Source organism: Alexandromys fortis, unplaced genomic scaffold (genome assembly GCF_014885135.2).
Source record: "Alexandromys fortis isolate MF-2015 unplaced genomic scaffold, M_Fortis_MF-2015_v1.1 scaffold_10, whole genome shotgun sequence".
NCBI classification, from domain to species: domain Eukaryota; kingdom Metazoa; phylum Chordata; class Mammalia; order Rodentia; family Cricetidae; genus Alexandromys; species Alexandromys fortis.
This window is the reverse complement of record NW_026067895.1, coordinates 13475408-13493446: the sequence shown is the minus strand read 5'-3', so window position 1 is coordinate 13493446 and position 18039 is coordinate 13475408.

The following is an 18039-nucleotide window of genomic DNA, read 5'->3' as shown; positions in this document are numbered from 1 at the left end:
AATGTTCACATTCGTTCAGACCTCACTGCTTTCCTTGCAAACCTACTCAGTTTTGGTCCATCAGCACCTCATCTCTGCTTCCAGATTTTCTCAAGTCCACCTCGAATTTGCTGTCTTTAAGCAATGACTGACTAGAGTCGACAGGGAAATTATACCCAGGCGCCCTTTACTCTTCAACACAGCTGGAAAATACAACCAACGTCACATGGAGAGAAGATTGCTAGCTGTCCCTGTTGCCAGACAGGGTCTCCAGTAAGTCCTCAGATGATTTCATTTGTCACCTACCCTCTGACTGGTCTTTGGAGCCACCCTAACTAATGCCATCTGGGGCACAGATGAGCTGTTCCACTGAGCCCTGCCTAAATTGCATAGCCACAAACGAAGTATTGCCACTGTTTTAGGCTATGGGCTTGGGAAGTTTTGTTACACAATAATAAATGACTGAAAATGATTTACTGTGGTGGAAATGTGTTGTTTCAATTTACACATCCCTGAGCATTAGGGGGTTAGCAAGCCATAACAAATACTCCTATGATATTGCTGAGTGCATGCCCGCAGCCAATTTCCACAAGAAGAGTCTTGCATATGGGATCTGATTTTGTCTTCACACCAAGCTAGCTGGCAAGTTGGACTATGCATAGGCAGAAGCATATGACACAACTCTGCTGAATTTTGCCTCTATTTACATTGTCACGTACAGTTTATTAATCTGTTCACAGATCCTTCTGCCTAAGTAAAGGACAAATGGCACAAATCTCTCACTCTGTGGCCACTTCTATGCCAATAAGGACAGAACCTACCGGACTCCGTCATAGGGCGTTGGGCTTAGGAGCCAGGGTAGAAGTAAATTCTTCCTACTACACAAAAAAAAGTTGCTCAAAAACCATACTTCCACACCCACCCTGCTTTCTCATCATCTCCTTTCCTCAAGTCGTCATGGATCCCAGGGCTTCTTCTCTGCCTCTGTCTGGAACTAATGCTTATTCTATTCCAGTTTTAGGGTGAGTTTCTGTGTGCAGTCCTCCTCAAGCCCTTACAATGACTAGTTAAACTCTGTTTGGGCATATACTCTATAGCCCTTTATTATCACTTGGCCATGCCAGGCTCTCTAACACACTTTGCAGCCAGGGAAGGCACATCCTGGATTTTCTTACAATGAGACAGTTTACCATGACAAGAAGAAGGTCAATATTTTTCATTGTATTCTCAAAGCTTAGCACCTAGTAGTAGTTTAATGTCAGTATAGCTTGACTAGAATTGTAATATAATCAGTTGATTTAAAGAAAGGTAAATGAGTAAAATAGAAAGCATCAAAATCATTGATTCCTAAACTTTGGCCTTCGTCAATTTGCCTTGAAGGGAGAGCTGGTAAGAGGGCTCACCAGGGAAGTCTGGTGACCTGAGTGCACTTAATCCCTGGAACCCGTCTAAAGGTGGAAGGAGAGAAACAACTCAAAATTGTCCTCCGACTTCCTCATGCATGCTGCGGCATTTGTGCCTATGACACATATATCATGCACACACGCACGTGCACAGACACAGACACACAAGAAAATATATGCTTAAAATTTGCTTGAGGAGTTTTGTGTAAAAACAAAACAGGTTGTCTCATAACCAGTGGCTCTTCAGGATGTCTGAGTAGGGCCTGAGAATTTGTATTTACCAGGAGATATTGATGTTTCTGGCCTCTGGACTTTGCTTTGAGAAGTGTAAAAGAAATGAGGATTTATTAGGTGTCTTAAAATTCTAAACATTCCAACTTACACTTGAATGGAGTTGGGAGAGGGAAGTCAGGGAAAACGGAATAGCAAATGTATAAAGAAATCTGGGCAATGGCTTCCAATTTTGATTAAATACACGAATCTAAGAAGCTCAGCCAATTTCAAGTAGAATATACTCAGAGATGTGTGTCAAGATGTAATATCACCAAACTATAGAAAGAGAAAGAACCTTGAGGGTGGCAAAAGAAAAGATACTCACTGCTCACAGGTGGTCTTCAGTGGAACGAACAGCTGATTTCTTACTGGAACCATCAAGGTCAACCACAAAGGAGAAAGCTTTCAAAGTACTTAGAGGAAAAAATGTCAATTAAATTTATGTTCAGGACTGGAGAGATGGTGCAACATTGCTGAAAGGACTATAAAGTAGTGTGGCCACTGTAGGAATTAGTCTGGTATTTCTTTAAAAAGCTAAACACAGCCAGATGATGTAGTGCATGCCTTTAATCTCAGAATATGGGGACAGAGGCAGGTGGATCTCTGTAAATTCAGGGCCAGCCTGATCTATATAGCAGGCTCCAGGACATCCACAACTACATAATAGACACTTAAAAAAAAAAAAAACCCAAGCCACATACAGCAGGATACAGTGGCATATGCTCATCATCCAGCACTTAGAAGACTGAGGCAGGAAAATCATGAGTTGAAAGCTAGCCTGAGCTACAGTGTGAGACACTGTCTCAAAAAACCAAGAGCTGGGTCTTGGCTCATTGGAAGAGCAACTGTATGTATGCCAGGCCCTGGGTTCAGTCTCCAACACCATACACATGCACATTTGGTGTCTTTCTATATGTTTGGGACTTTTTGTTTGTTTGTTTCCTCTTTTTTAAAGTTTATTCTTCTCTCATGCAATACATCCAACTGAAATTTCCCCTCCTCCCGCTCCTCCACTCCTCACATTCCTCCCCCACCTCTCCTCTCCTCCAGGTCCATGCCTCATCCTTTTTCCTTTAGAAAAAGAGAAAGCCACCCAGGGATTTCAGCCAAACACCACATAACAAGATACAATAAGACTAGACACAAACCCTCATATCAGGGCTGGACGAGGCAACCCACTAGGAGGAAAGGGGTCCTGAGAGCAGGCAAAAGAGTCAGGGACACCCTCACTCCCAATGTAAGGAGTACCACAAAAACAACAAGTTACACAACCTTAACTATATGCAGAGGATCTAGCACAGATCCACGCAGGCTCCATGGTCACCAGTTCAGTCTCTGTGAGCCCCTATGAGTCCTACTTAATCGATGTCTGTAGACCATGTTCTCCCGGTGTCCTCTGGCTCCTACAAATCTTCCTCCCTTCTTCCATTGGGATTCCCAGAGCCTGAGGGGGAGGAACCTGAAGAAGCTCTCCAATGGGCTACCTCTCACGGCATAGACCTCGAATTAAACCAGTCATTCATTGGTTGGTCACTCCGAAGTTCTGCACCTACATTGCCTTAGCTCGTCTTTTAGGCAAGAGAGATTGTAAGTTGAAGGTTTTGTGTTTGGGTTGATATCCCCATCCTACTACTGTAAGTCGCCTGGTTACAGAAGATGGCCATTCAGGCTCCAGTACCCTCCCTTACCAGAAATCCTCACTAGGGTCACCCCTGTAAAATCCTGGGAGTTTATACTGCTAGGTTCCCACACCACTCCCCAAATGCCAGTTCCAGTTGTCTCTCCCTATATTCTCTCTCTCCATCCCCCTCCCCCTGTCCCATACACCTGATATGCAAGGGCCTAGGTTCAACCTCCATTACCACACTCTCATTTGTAAAAACCAAAACTTAGAAGCAACTCAAATGTTCATTGGCTGGTGAACAGACAGAATGGTGTTTCCACATAATGATAAAGGAATATCTATAGTAGAGATGAATCTAGAAAACATTAGGCTAAACAAAAGAAGCGAGACACAAAAGGTTACAAGATTTATGATTCCATGTATATGAAAGGTACAAAACAGAAAAAATACGGAAAGAAAGTAAAGTAGTGGTAGTAGTGCACAGGGGATGAAAGTTGAGAAAGATGGGAGGTGTGAGGTTCTAATCTGGGGTGACAGAATGCTCTGGAATTAAAAAAAACATAAATGTGATACAACATTGGGAATATACATTTTTAAAGCCAGGGACCACATGTGTACTTTGAAATTTTAAAAACGGGGAGTTGTATATGATGTGGCTTTAATCTCAATAAAGTGTGTGACTTGTGAGTTAGACATAAAGAAAATACTGACAACCATAGTCTAATAGTAGAAACCTGACAATTGGCACAACAACCTTGCTGATTAAGTCAGTAAGCCCTAAAGCACATTGGCATTGCCAAGGGCAGGAATCCTCCAGAAGCTGCGGCATTTGGTATTGACAAAGACATCCTGGACTCGGCTAGTATTTATGTGGTGTTGAGTCACATTAATTAGGCCATGTTTATTATTGTCTTATGATAAAAATGAAAAGAAGAACAGTTCTTCCTGTAAGTGGCCTGAGGTGATCTGAGAGGAATGTTCTCGCTACTCTCTTGACCCAGAAAACCCTATAAAATCATGCAGATAAAGACATTCAAATCTTTGTCCTCGCTTTAAGAAACCCATGAAACTGTTCGAGCCATCAAGCACATGCATATCCAAAAACTCACCAAGTGTTTCTTTTCTTTTCTTTTCTTTTTTTCCAACACAAGGTTTTTCTGTGTAGCATTCGCTCTGTAGACCAGGCTGGTTTCAAACTCAAAGATCCACCTGCTTCCGCTTCTGAGTGCTGGGATTAAAGGTGTGTGCCACCACTGCCCAACTAAAAGATTTGTTTTTGTCTTACATGTATGAGTGCTTGCCTGTGCGTGTGTGCACCACATGAGCTCTTGGTGCCTTTGGAGGTCAGAAGCAGACAAGGGGCTGTCACATGGGTGCTGGAACAGAACTCTAGTGCTCTTAACCACTGAGCCGTCTTTCCAGCCCTGAAAAAGTGTCTCTTTAAAGAAGCAATGTGTGCTGGCGATAGGATGGTGGAGTCGGTAGGTGTGTACATGCTAAACTGTGGGGCTGGACACAGGGTTGGTGGCCCAAAATAGAGTGCTGAATTTCTGTTGCACATGCTTTAAAATTCAGAAATGTAGATTCTCCAGTCTTTGAAGGTAGCCAGGTGAACAAATCATTCAAAATTTGTCATTGAACTTCCAGAGCTCATGACTGGATTAACCCACACATGAGCCACACTGAGCTGATCCTCGCTGAAAAGAACACATTGTTCCAAAGCTAGAAGAGGAGACTGTGAAAAAGGTATCCCTGAAGACACAAAAATGGGAATAAATTCATCATAAAATAAATGCAAATGAAAGTAAAAAGGATAGGAAGGAAGGAAAGAAGGAAGGAAGGAAGGAAGGAAGGAAGGAAGGAAGGAAGGAAGGAAGGAAGGAAGGAAGGAAGGAAGAGAAAGGCACAGTTGCCACATGCCCTTTGGATCAGAAGGCGCCAACACACTCCCACTGACAGAGAGAGCAACCACTATTAAAGCTGTCTATGGACATGGCTGGAGAGGTGGCTCAGTGGTTTAAGGTGCTTGCTGCTCCTGCAGAGGACCTGAGTTCAGTTCCCAGCACCCAAGTTAGATGGCACACAGCTACCTGGAACTCCAGCTCTAGGAGATCTCCATGGGCATCCACATACATGTGGCATACACTCACACACACACACACATTTGAAAGAAAAGAGATTGTCTATGGCTCTGCTTTTGTACACAGCCTTTTTTGCTTTTTTTCTGAAGCATCTTTTTATTAGATTGACAATCAGAAGTGCAACACAATTTAAATATTTGTGAGTTGGCTTGATAAGAGATGCAAAATATTTAGACTATGACTGTTACGTATTCATATAGTCATTCATCAGATCTTATCCTAATACATAACATTATTTATTAATTAAACAGAGCCCAAATCAGCTGGATGTGGTGGCTCACACCTGTAATTTTGGAATTTTGGAGGCTGCAATAGGAAGATTGCTGTGAATTCAAGGTCAGGCCAGTCTATGGGGAAAGGTTTAAGTCAGCCTTGGCTAGAGCACTCAAGAGGTACAGGCAGGTAGGTCTCTGTGTTTGAGGCCAACCTGGTCAACATAGAGAGTTCCATCCAGAATTACATAGTAAGATCCTGTCTCAAAAACAACACAAAACAAAAAGAAAAGGAAAACATACCACTAGTAGGCAGAGGCAGGTGGATTTCTGAGTTTGGGGCCAGCCTGATCTATAGAGGGAGTTCCAGGACAGCCAGGGCTACCCAAAGCAACCCTTGTCTCAAAAACACCAGAGAGAGAGAGAGAGAGAGAGAGAGAGAGAGAGAGAGAGAGAGAGAGAGAGAGAGAGAGAGAGAGAGAGAGAGAGANAGAGAGAGAGAGAGAGAGAGAGAGAGAGAGAGAGAGAGAGAGAGAGAGAGAGAGAGGCAGAGAGGCAGAGATAGAGACAGAGAAAGGGAGGAAAGGAGGAAGAGAGGGAGGGAGAAAAAAGGAAGGGAGGAAGAGAGAGAAAAGAAAGGAAGGAGGGAAGTAAGGGAGGAAGGAAGAAAGGAAGGGAAGGAGAGAGGGAAAAGAAAGTGCAGTGGTTTGAACAAAACTGTTCCCCAGAAGGAGTCACACTATTAGGAGGTGTGACTTTTTTGGAGGAAGTGTGTCACTGGGAGCAGGCCTTGAGGTCTCAGATGTTCAAGCCAGGTCAGTGGCTCACTGTCTGTTCCTGATACCTGTCCATCCAAATATAGAACTCTCAGCTACCTCTCCAGCACCGTGTCTGCCTCTGATCCACCACGCTTCCTGCCACGACAATAATGGACTAAACCTCATGACGATAATGGATTAAAACACCCCTAATTAAATGTTTCCTTCCTAAGAGATGTCGTGGTCATGATGTCTCATCAGAGCAATAGAAACCCTAACTAAGACAGAAAGGAAAAGAAAAGGTTAGGGGGAAAAAAAATAACCAAAGCTCTACAAAGCAAGGCATTGAATTTAGAGAAAATTCTAAGAAAACACATGACATAAAATGTTGAGTAGGATTGACCATTATTACACATGCAAAGCTCCCACTTAGTCATGATTCTGATGTTAATATGTTCCTAATGGATTTTGTAGAATTTGATCTGCTGGGTGCTATAGATAAAACCTGAGCACAGTTAGAGACTCGTCTCTTTAACATGTGGCTTCCCTAATTCTCCCAAAGTCAAACTGAACCTTCTTCCAATACAGCGTCCCAAAGAACTGCCCCGGGCCGGAAATGACGAAGGTCAGGCATGAGACCATCCAGACACAGGCACTTTATTTATGAATTTGATTCCTGCCCTATTTCTTTTACCTCAAGGTTTTCTGTGTCCAGCACACACGACACAAGAGCTCCCGTCTTCTCAGATACAAATTCGTCATTTGTACAAAAGGAAACGTGTTAACAGAGTCCTGCGTTCTTAGCAAATACCACAAATGGCAGCTCTCAGCTAAGAAGGGGTCTTGTTTTTGGCTGTTTCAACAATTAGGGTTGAGGTTACTCTCTCACGTGATTATTGCCTTGCTTAGGGTTTCTATTACTGTGAAGAGACACCGTGAGCATGGCAACTCTTACAAGGAAAACATTAAATTGGGGTGGCTAACAGTTTCAGAGGTTCAGTCCATTATCATCCTGGTCGGGCATGGTGCTGTGCTGGCAGACCTGGTGCTGGAGAAGAAGCTAGGAGTTCTACACCTGGATCCACAGGTAGCAGGAAGTGAACTGTGGCACTGGAGTAGGTGAGCACAGGAGAACGCAAAACCCACCCCCACAGTGACACATTTTCTCCTTTAAGGCTGCTCCTAATCTAACAAGGCCACGCCTCCTAATGGTGTTCCTCCCCATGGGAGCCATTTTCTTTCAAATCACTACAACTATCATATTTACTTTCACAAACATGAAACTGTGTTTTTCTAACAGGGCCCCAGACCTTGGTAGTCCCTTAGATCCTAGCACAACAGTCGGGCTGTAAAACTCAGCATGTAGACAGCACTACCTGCCAAAACTAAAACAAAGGTTTTATTCATCAAAGCCCATATAGTTCTGGAAAAGTGTCAAAATGTACTAACCTTGCCTTTTAGCTTCCCTAGTTCTAATTCTGACAAACCATTCTTGCTAACTGAAATATGTCAATTCAGAACGTGGTTTTTGGCTTAAACATTGATCCTGAGAAAGGCTCTGGGCTACACTGGGATCCCAAGCACCCAGTTTAGTTGCCAGCTCGCTAGAAAAGACTTACTATTGGCTTAAACCCATGTCCGAGATGAATACACCATGCCATTCCTAGAGACCCCAGTGAATTTCCAAATGTCTCCAAACCTTTTCAACCATTTGCCAAGGAAACAAAAGACAAAAGGGGCTTTAAACAACCTTTGGGGCCATGAAACAACCCGTGACATACCTGTCCAAACTACCAGACCCTGTCACCATAGGATGACCCACTGTCTAAGAGCTGTGGTAAAACAAGCTGACTCTGGATCAAGATCTCATACTCAAACACCCTCCAAAGAGCACCCATACACTGGCTGTCCAGTGACTGTGCATCCCAGCACCAGGCCCTATTCGAGTCCAGCTTGAGAAACCCTCCGCCATCCCTTCAGCTGCCCTCTTGCCCAATGACGCAGGAGCTCCAGCATGACTGTCAGGAAATGAAAACTGAAACCAGCTACGTGGGAGCTGCAATAATTGCTTTAACCGAAACCATTTGGGCCCAAACCAGGTACCTCATCCCAGAAGTCAGCCTGATCTGACCCAAGCTTTCAGACGGGGAAGAGGCAAGTCCACCACCATATACACGGACAGTTACTATTCTTTTACTACGGGGCGTGTCCACAGTGTGATCTATAGAGAAAGAGACTTCTCATCACTGGGCAAAAAGATATTTAAAAAACCTTGGCCCTCCTAGGAGCTATTAGACAAATGGCTGTCTTCTGCTAGGCTTCTGACCTGGCTGCCGGACAAATGGCCCTAAGATCAATGCCGTCTGTTGACATTCTGATATTCTGATAGCACACCATGACCCAGTGCTACCTGAGACTCCATGATTAAAAAAAAAAATGGACAACTCAAATCCACAGGTTGATGGAGAACACCAAAGAGAAAGATCTTTCTCCCAGAAACACCTGGCAGGACTCTGGGAATTGACCTTCACCAGGCTACTCATCTGGGGTTCACAAAACTTTCTGAGTTGCTCAGACCAAAGTATGCTACCCCTAGACTGGACAACCTAGCATGGGATGCCTCAGCCAGATGCCAGGTTTGTGCTCAAGTGAATCCAGAGAGTGCTTACTCAGGAAGGGGTCAAAATGAGAGATCAACACCCCAGCAAACTCTGCCAAAACTGGCTTCCCAGAGATCTGGCCTGCTGCGGCATGATGAAAATGCTTTGGTAGTTTTTATAGATTCCTCTTCCTGGTAGAAAGAAGCATTCCCACTGAAACTGCTCAAACAATAGCTAAGAAGCTCCTCCAGGAACTGGTCCCATGATTTGGTCTCCCCGTAGCATGGGGTCCAACAATGGCCTGGGTCTCATGACCAAAAACCTCTCAATTAATAGCTAAAGCTTTAGACAGAGACTAAGAACTCTATTGTGCAGAACTCAAAGCTCTGGTCAAGCAAAACAAAAACAAAACAAAAACAAAAAACCTCTAACAAAACTCTCATCAGCGTCCAACAAAGGATGGATAGACCTCCTTTTGGAGGACCTCCCTCACTGCTTCCCAGGCTCAGAAGCCAGCAGTTGGCAGAACTCTCTAACCAACCGTTGCTTTCTCAAGTCACTACAGCCCCTCCAGCCCTCCAGAAAGGCTATTCATCAAACAATCCGAGAGACCAGCTGACATCAGAGTCCATCACCAGTTTCCTCTTGCTCCGGTCCAGTGACACTGTCTGGGTCAGGCAGGTAGTCACAGGGGCACTGAAACCAACCTGGGAAATACTCTACATGATGATACTCCCCACTCCCACGGCTGTAAAGGGAGCTGGTATTACACAATGGATCCACCACACCCCGGTCAAGAGAGTGGAAGCCACAGACGCGGCTGGCAACTGGATGATCTCCTGACTATGGACCCATTGAAATTAAGGTTTCATTGGGCCTCAGGCCCTTTCACTCTCTGCCCTTCCCCAACCTCCTGAGACTTGTGTTTGGTATGAATACAGTGTTATGGTGCAGCCCCCACCACCCTCAGACCTGGACTGGAAAAAGAACACAGATACAGGGAAGGTATTAACTAATGTGACTACAGACCAGCAGCCCCATTCCATCTGCCCTTTACTTTTTGATACCAACTTTAAGTGTTTGTTACATAGAAAAAAAGAAAAAATATGGAAATCTATCCTTTAAGATAGAAATACAGAGTTTACAATTCTATGCATGCCTTGTGGGTAGGCCCCCTAGTTGTCAGACACAAGGGGGTTTCCCTTAAACAAAAATTGGGGTTGTAAAATTGAGGCTTCCAGAAAAATTCCTTGAAAAAGATTCTGGCCTTGGGAAACAAGAAAAACTGGGGGAATCAGACTCTACACCACAGGAAGGGACCCTGGGGATAAAGTTAATCATTCTCAGCCAAAAGTCAGCCAGGATGCTGGTTGTGCTTAGCCACCTGGACCCCATCCTACATAGTGATATGAACCAACCAGCCTGTTAGCCGACGGACTGACAAAACTCACTGTAACTGGGGGCAACCCAAATTAACGTTAGAGATTTTGTGAGGAGCTAAAACTTGTCTAATATCCAAAACCTTTAACTTCTTACTTGATATCTGCAAGTATGCCTTATGGGTTAATTCATCGGGATAACAGCAATTTTACTGAGCCCCTAAGACAACTTGGGGGGCATGTACTGATGGTTCTGACGCTTTGCAAACTAAGTAGACAGGTTGATCAGAACATAGAGGTATTAAAATTTTCCATTTCTAAATCAGGACGACAGATTTCCTTGCAAAAATGACCCTACAAAATCAGAGAGGCTTAGACTTGCTTCTCATGAGATAAAGGAAAGTTGGCTTTGAGAGAAACCTGTTGTTTCTATGCTAATTAATCAGGAGTAATTAGAAAAAAATCTTGCCATGCTTAAAAAAATTAATTGATAGCCGTCTCTGGTCTCTTGGTCCCCCTGGCTAACTGCTCTGCTGTCAAGGCTGACTAGGCCTTTCTCATTCTGATTGGATTAACAGCAGGACCCTGTGCCTTAAACTTAAGCAGGATGAGCCCATGATTTGACTCACTCAGTAAGACCAGTGGGGAATGTGTCCCAGCCCCAGACCTTAGCACAACTGACTCCATGATGGAACTGCCATTTAGGCTATAAAACTCAGCATGTAGGCTGCACCACCTGCCAAACCAGAACAAAGGCCTAATCCATCAAAGTCCATAGTTCTGGTAAAGTCTCAAAACGTTCGTTTTTTTTTTTTTTTTTTGCTTCTGGAGTTCTGCTTCTGGCTAACCGTTCTTGTTAACTCAAGTGTGTCAACCTAGAACATGGCTTTTGTGTTTCACCCTGAGAAAGGCTCGAGGCTACACTGGGTTCCCAAACACCCAGTGTAGTTGCCGGCTTGCTAATGAAGACTTTGTACTGGCTTACACCCATGTCAAGTGGTCTTCTCCGGTGGATTCCCCCACAACCCTTTTGTCTTGTTTCATTAGGAGAGGAAAGTGGGAAGGGGAGACTCCTGGAGGAGAGGTACAGAGCCAAACAGAGGACAGAGCACTGGCTCTCAGACTGGGTTGGGGTCACTTTCCCCGCATGGTTATTTTCTAAACAAGGCTATATAGTAAAAGATTTTGCTAAATCTTGAAGCTGGAGACATGGTTCCATTTGCTCTTGTAGAGAACCTAGATTCAAGTCCCAGAACCCACATGGGGGTTGAAACCATCTCAACTCCAGTTCCAGGGAATCTGATCCTCTCTTCCCACCTCCTTGAGCACTGCTCATACACTGTGCACAGATACACACCCAGGCAAAATACATACATATGAAATAAATAAAGAAATCTTTTAAAAGTGTTTGAATTTTTAAAAGATAATGAGAAGGCTATATATCAAAGCAAGTCAGACGAAGCATCTGCTTTCGAGTTCATAAAGACTTCTAACTCTACAATCTCCGCATTTACTTAGGTTTGGAGATGAACATAACACAGACTGGATTAAGTCTCTTGCCATGTAATAAATTTCACTCAGGTCTGACACTATCTCCGTTCATCTTTAACGAAACCATAAAGATACTGTAATTTTAAAAATCTATCCAAGTTTTAATGAAAAAAAAAGAGCAGTAACTCCTCCAAAATACAGGGAGAAAAGTCAATCTTCTTTTTTGCTTTTTGCTTTGTTCGAAAAACAATAGAATATCCAAGAACTTAACTTTAATAAATCGTGGGGTTTCCTTCCTCCAGTTCCACTTACTATCTAACATCAGCTGTGTTTGGTCAACATTCAGAATCTAGAGTAACAAACTCTGGGGTCTGGGCTATAAAATCACCTATGGTCTTCCATGGTGATTGGAAGCTGGGAGTTGGTGGCATCCACAGGGTATAAGAACACTTCAATCAAATCAACTCCACGCTTAAACATCAATGTCCTGTTGTTGTCTTACATGTTTATGGTGATTTGAAATGCATGCCACTTTTTCCTTTTCTGTATCGAATTTCTAGTACAATTTGGTCTTGAAGTGAAGAATCAGTGTGTTCATTCAAGCAGAGGAGTAATGTTCATCATTGTATTGATAAGATGCACTAAAACTCTAGATAAACAGAATTAAAGTTTCCATTGAGTGTATTTTGTTGTGTGCTACCTAGGAGGACTGGATAAAACAAATCCCCTGCTTCTGTGAAGTACTTTGCTGGTGAGAGGCAAAAAAGAGTCTTAGATCCTGTATACATGTACATGTGTATGTGTGTATGTGTATGTATGTGTGTTATATGAATGCATATACTCCTATTCATGCATATGTGAAGGCCAAAAGTAACCTTAAACACATATACACATGCGCACATGCACACATGTACACACACACGCACATATGCACAGAGCCTAAAACACATGATGTGTCTTTAATTGCTTTTCCACAGTTTTTGAACCATTGCCTTCATGTTAACCCCTGCCTTCGGGTGTCTGCCCTGCTTGAGTTCCTGCCATGATTTCCTTCAATGATGGATTATGATCTGAAAGTATAAGCCAAATAAACCCTTTCCTTCCTGTCTTAGTTTATGGTTTCTATTGCTGTGATGAAACACCATGACCAAAAGACAAGGTGGGGAGGACAGGGTGTATTTGGCTTACAGATCCATTTTGCTGTTCATCACCGAAGGAAGTTCCTCTTTTCCACTGAGGAAGGCCTTTTACAGGGCAGGCACCTGGAGGCAGGAGACGATGTGGAGGCCATGCAGGGATGCTGTGTTGTCAGATTTTTATTTGGGCTACCAGCTTACAAGTAATGACACAGACACTTATTATGAATTATTAAAGCTTTGCCTTAGCTTAGGCTTGTTCCTAAATAGTTCTCATAACTTAAATGAACCTTTAAAAAAAAAAAACCCTACATTCTTTAAGAGGCTCATTACCTCATCTCTGTGCTACCCATCCTGTTTCCTTGCCTTCTTCCCTCCAGAGTCCTCTCTGTCCCTTGAAGTCCCGCCCAACTTTTTCCATGAACAACTTAAGCCTTTATGTTTCCCAACCTTATATACTTTACACTTCTTATGTAAGTTTCTTTTCTAAATTTGGTGACAAGGAAAACTGTAAAACTATCTAGTCTTCAACTCCATCAAAGACCCAAGGAGGATCTAATATTTTTTGAGTAAACAGGAAGTGCAGAGCAAACAACTTCCAAACGACAAAGACAACTGTCTGCCTGGACAGCCACCCAAGGTTCCTCTGAAACATTCAGCCATCCATCTTTGACCTACAGGCCTAGAATATCTGACAGACTTTTTTGTGAAGCAGGAAAATTTGTGAAGGACTGTCCTACCTTGTCTTGGCAAACTTCAGCAGTCAACTACTTTTGTGTCCTGGTTGTCCATATTGTCCAATTTGTACAGCATATTGTCAGCAAGGCAAGGGAAGTTTATTGCCCAAGTGGCTAGCTTTGCCACATTGAAAGCAAACTCCACTCTTCTGTGTCCTGCTTGTCCAATTGGGACAACATACCATCAGAAGTCAAGACAAGGGCATTTTCTTGCCTAGTGGCTTACTTTTGCCACAAAGAAAGTAAACTCTTTGTGGAGTTTTTATGATGCCCATTATCTTCTCTGAAGTAGATTGGTACTTCCAGGAACAGACATTTCTCATTGTCATAAAAAGAAAAAGAACCTATGCTATTAAAAAAATCTTAAAAGCCATGTTCTGTAAATCTCTGAAGTGTTTGAAGATAACTTGCCTATCTAAAGCACATCTTTGCTTGACCTTGAAAACATATCTAATATGACTACAAGCTCCATTATAATAAGTGGCTAATTGCTAACCTGCATGTTCTTATTATCCTAAATAACGAGTAATAATGACTTTCAAGGGCTATAAATTTTGCATTACATTGCTAAATGATTTGCATAGGTACCATACTTGAACAAGATTAAAATATATGTATAGTATGCTCTAATAAAAATAATTTCAACTTTGTATCAATATATAAAAAGTCCACACTAATATCAAATATTTAAAACTAGTAGTTCTTTTTTTTGGCTTAAAAATATATTCAATAATATACCTTTTAATCCTATTTTATATCTATATCACCCCTTTTTAAAAATAAGAACTCTGAATCTAATCCCCTTTGTTTAGCTTTCTTCCCAACCATAACCAATAATAATATGTAATCATATGATATGACAAATATTTATAACCTGTTGAATGACCAAAAACCAGCCACCCCACCTCTTGGGAATGTAGGTGTTGTATTCTTAAATTTACTTCCTGCTGTCCTGGAAGATGTACCTGTATCATTTGTTGTCCAGTCTCTGTGTAATAAGAAAGCAGGGCTTGTCTCTAGTCCTGGCTAGAGTAGTCTGTTAGGCTGGATTATCTCAGCTAGCCATGTCAAAATTACCCTGAGAAATTCAAGTATGTACCCCTCATATTTCATACATTTTCAGAAAAGGTATTTCAAATCCTCAGGGAACAGGTATCTGTTACTACTGCATCAAATCTGCCTAGTCAGTGTTCCATCCTCCTAGCTTTCTGGACTTGTATAATGTGAGTAGTTGGTCGGCCGTGGGCCTTTCCCATGTATCCCTATTTCAAAATGCAGGCTAGAGAGGCATACCCTGTTTGAACACAGCTGGACAGCACAGGGCAAGCTTCTACTCAAACTAAATCTAAAAATAAGTAAAATTAAAAAAAAATCCCCCATCTAGGACACATGGCTTCTTGTTAGTTTCCCCCTCTGAAGTTTGCTTTTTCCTAGCCATAAATATTAAGTTAAGAGTCCACCTTCCCCTGGGATTATAACATCCTGTCCACCAACTGAAATAATGTTGAAATTACTTGAGAGAACAAAGGACAAATTGTTCCAAAGACCAGTGAACTGTTTCAAAAGTTCTTTTCATGAGGTTTTGAAATTTTATTTTTATTTTATATGTATGAGTGTTCCTTCTGCATCTCTGCGTGTGCATCGTATGTGTAGTTTATGTGTATGAGTGTTCCTTCTGCATCTTGGCATGTGCATGGTATGTGTATTTTTTATGTGTATGAGTGTTCCTTCTGCATCTCCGTGTGTACATCGTATGTGTATCCCAAATCATGACACAGAGATTTCTTATTAGTTATGAACGTTTGGCCTACCTTAGGCTCATTTCTGGCTAGCTCTTTTAACTTAAATTAACCCCTTTCTTTTTAGATACCTTTTGCCTCAGAGCCTTTTACTTTTCTTTCCTTCTGTATGTTTTACTTTCACTGTTTCTTGTGTCTGGCTAATTTCTTGCCTTGGGCCTTCTTACTCCATCATCCTCTTCCTTCTTCTCTCATTCCTCTTAAATTTATTCTCTCTACTTGCCAGCCCCACCTATCTGCCTAACTAACCCTGTCTTGCCTAGCTATTGGCTGATCAGCTTTTTTTTTTTTTTTAGACCAATCAAGTGCCTTAAGCAGGCAAGGTGAAACAACAACACATCTGCAAACAGAGACTACACTTTCATTTCCTAGCTGCTCAGACCTGGATAATCACACAGAAGCTATATTAATTATAACACTGCTTGGCCAATGGCTCAGGAATATTTCTAGCTAGCTCTTACACCTCAAGTTAATCCATTTCTATTGTTTTATATTTTACCACGAGGCTCATGGTTTACTAGTAAGGTCCTGACATGACTACATGGCATCTGACTGACTCCACCTTCTTTCTCCCTGCAATCAGTTTGGTTTTTTTTTCTTTTATACTTATATCGTGCTCTGCCATAGGGCAACGCAACTTCTTCATTAACCAATGGTAATAAAACGTATTCATAGCAGACAGAGGGGGGTTACATCATCACACATCTTTTCATAATTAAACAGCCAGCAGAAACAAATGTAACACATCTTTACACAGTTAAAGTAACATTCCACAGCATAAGCAAATATAGCATGTCTTTGCACGGTTAAATATTTCACAATAAAGACCCATCATAAATCTGGGGTGGCAATATTCAACCTAAATCTGTGTCATACCTTCTGATCGCAATTCCTTATTCTCCACCACCTATTCCCAACTCCACTGCCTTCCAAGATGGGATTTGGTGGGACGGAGCCCCTGACACAGTAATGCAGAGATCGTAAAAGGCATTTCGAGGTGACAGTCCTCCATGTCAGATGAGAACCCAGAAGAAGGAATAGTAGTTAAGCCTGGATCTGAAACAATAACCAGAAGAAAAAAATCACCAACATTTGCCTTTAGGGAGTATTGGAAAAATGGGCTGGTTTATTGTATGATTTTCAGCTGGGTGATTTTTGGGACAACCAAGACAGTCTGAAGGGCAAACAGCTGTGGTGAATTCCAGGAAATGTTAAAATGCACGTTTGTTGAAGGCTGTGTAAGATTTCTGAGAACAGTGGTAATTTCTGTGCTTATATATGTTTAGTGTATATAAGGCAACGTACTTGTCCCAAAGGTATTCACTCAGAACTACACACAAAAAAAAAATGAGTTTAGTTTTTGAAGTGTTCCAATGACATATGGCATCATAGAAAATTACTTAGAATTGGTATGGTGTGGCACGCCTGCAATCCTAACACTCAGGAGGCTGGGGGATTACCACAAATTCAAGGATACTTTGAGGTATACGGTGAGTGCCAAGTTAACTAGCAAGAGCCTGTCTTAAAAACTTAAAAAGAGCTGGGCAATGGTGGCGCACACCTTTAATCCCAGCACTCAGAACGCATAGGCAGGTGGATCTTTGTGAGTTCGGAGCCAACCTGGTCTATAGCGTGAATTCCAGGACAGCCAGGGCTATGCAGAGAAACCCTATCTTAGAAAAACTAAAAAGAAAAAGAAAAACCCAAAAAAGGAAAAAGAAAAAAAAAAGAGAAGTAGTTGGGAAACACAAGCCAGAAGGATCTCTGTGAGTACAAGATCCCCCTGTTCCTGAAACAGAGTGAGACCTGTTTTAAGGGGAAAAACAACAACAACCAATAACTTTTTTGAAAAAAAAAAAAAAAAAAACAGGGGAGGGGGGCAGAAATTTTAAAATGGCAAGACTTCTTAAATAACACACCTATTAGTGTTCATATTTAATTTTAAAATTTGTAATTCAAAACTCCTTTGGCTCTGTCCTTAAATTTTATTTAGCAGGCTTTAGAATTTTCAGAGCTTCAGGGCTCTCCTCTCTGGTGAACTTGAGGGGCTCATTTCCACTCGTTTGCTTTGGGACAAGGACATTACAGATAGGATGTGTAATCATCAGGGTCTTGCGAACTGCTGCGAGTGTTTCTACTTCCCTCTTTCAGTGGTCCACAGCAAACGCCTGAGTCACTCAAATTCAAAGTGTCTAAAAATGGAGCCCATCTTCAAACGCCAGGATCCTCCTTGTCGTGCCGTCTTTATCTAGAGAAGACACAGCACCTGTTCTGGTCTACCAAACTTAATCATGTCATTGTCAGTCTCTCTTCTCAACACGGTCAAGAAGATGGACGTCTGGGGCCAAAGGCATGGCTCCAGGGCCAAGCCCCAGATCCAAGGATGTGTGTGAGGCCCTAAATGCAACGTCCAGCAGCACACATATGGTATAAAAAGGTAGAAACTCTGGATTCTTCTTTGAACTGCCCTCTGTAGGATCCCATCCTGACTTCTAGAACTCTATGTC